Below are 1805 nucleotides of genomic sequence, written 5' to 3'. Positions count from 1 at the left end.
TGTGTGTGTGTGTGTGTGTGTGTGTGTGTGTGTGTGTGTGAGTGTGTGACTGACTCAGACTGTGTCCAAACCACATGTCCTGACAGGTTTCCAGCTGCTCAGTGTGACCTGACTTTGTCTCATCAGGCCGGTTTGGACACAGTGACCATGTTTTTAAAAATGTTTTTATGTCATGTGATTTTAGCATGAGACACAGAATGTGTCAGTCCTGATGTGTGTGTGTGTGTGTGTGTCAGTACGCTGAGGGCAGATATTGGGTTTACTCTCCAGTGCTCCAGCGGAGGAAGCTCAGTTCCTGCAGTGTCGTAAGTCAACAGATCTGAACACCTGAGTGCAGGATGTCCCAACCACCATAATATCACATTATAAAGACTATATTTGAATTTCATTTGACATTGGCATTTCTATTACAGTCTCACAAACTCTCGGTTGGGAAATCCTGCTGCAGGCTGTAGTTTTAGGGTTTTATTAGAGGTCTTACAATCCAGTAGCTCACCTTCATGTGTAGTTTTTCACCTCCTGATGGACAGACTCATGATTCCTGATAATATTTTTCACATTGCGTTCGTAGTATGGAAACCTAGCTTCTGCTAACTCAGCTTTATTAAAAGAGTGTGTAAAACAGTGTGCAGTACGTTTTATGTAGTAGTGTGCTATGCTGTGGTCACATGACCTCTCTATGTGTCCGGTTATCATATCAGAAACAAATACAATCATTAATCAAATTTAGTGTAAAATCATCTTAAACTTTTTGCAGCCCAATCAAATAGTGAGTCAAAAAGGAGATGATAAATATCAAAATTATTATTACTTCAGGTTCATCCATCAAACTGGAAATAGTATAATTGAGATCAGGGTTGTTATAGTTAACTAAAACTAAAACCATTAAAATAATGTAAAAAAAATTTTTAAAACTTCAAAAACTTTAATTTACTGTGAATAATTTGTTTTATTTCAGCTAGTTGCCAAGGAAACATATTGATTTAATTTAACTTGATGTACTAAAACTAAAACTGAAATAAAAATTAGAAAAAAACTATATAGACATGAAACAGCAACTAGTAAAAATGAACAAAATGAACAACAAAATGACAAAAACTTTTACTAAATTACCAAAGCAAACAATAAAATTAAAACAAAAACATGAAAATATAAAAACTAATTCAAACTATTAATAAAAATTAGAATACTATTTCAGTGATACTAAAAAAACACTGATGGAGATACTGTAATAGTTTTCATTAATATGAATTTGAATTAGTTTTGGTTTTTTAAGTTTTAGTTATTTTGCTGTTTTTTATCTTTTTTTTTTTTATTTTGTTAAAAAGTAATACAAAATTATATAAACGTTAAATGTTTATATAGTTTTTATTACTTTTATTTTTATATTAATGTTTTTTATTATGTATATATTATATATTTTTATCTTATTTTACTTTAATTTTTTCCTTTGTTTTTCCTTTAGTTATTTTAGAACATCAGTTGCTTTAGCAGCTAGCTGAAATTTATTTTTTTCTTTACGGTTTTTAGTTTGTTAACAACAATAACAAATAAATAAGTTTTATTATGTGTTCAAATCCATAAATTGCATACATACTGAAAATGTGCATACTGTGCACTGCATACGTATAGCATACAGCCAAACTAGTATGAGTATGATAGTGTGTGTTTGGAGGCACATTCACTGTGATCTGTCGTTTTATTCTTCCACTAAATGTTGAATGTTTCTAGTCACCTCATGCGTTTGCTCTTTCTGTCTCTGTGTGTTTGTGTTTTATGCATCTGTGCGGCTCCGTCTCTCTCTG

General features: G+C 31.6%; 1 protein-coding gene across 2 annotated transcripts in view; it reads left to right on the top strand.

The window, feature by feature from the left end:
- Positions 1 to 1805, top strand: part of LOC107696335 (phosphatidylinositol 4-phosphate 5-kinase type-1 gamma-like) — a 46621-nt gene that overhangs the window by 41223 nt on the left and 3593 nt on the right. The window lies entirely within an intron of this gene.

The sequence above is a fragment of the Sinocyclocheilus anshuiensis genome, unplaced genomic scaffold (genome assembly GCF_001515605.1).
Source record: "Sinocyclocheilus anshuiensis isolate Anshui unplaced genomic scaffold, SAMN03320099.WGS_v1.1 scaffold217, whole genome shotgun sequence".
NCBI lineage: Eukaryota > Metazoa > Chordata > Actinopteri > Cypriniformes > Cyprinidae > Sinocyclocheilus > Sinocyclocheilus anshuiensis.
This window is presented reverse-complemented; position numbering and strand designations above follow the sequence as displayed.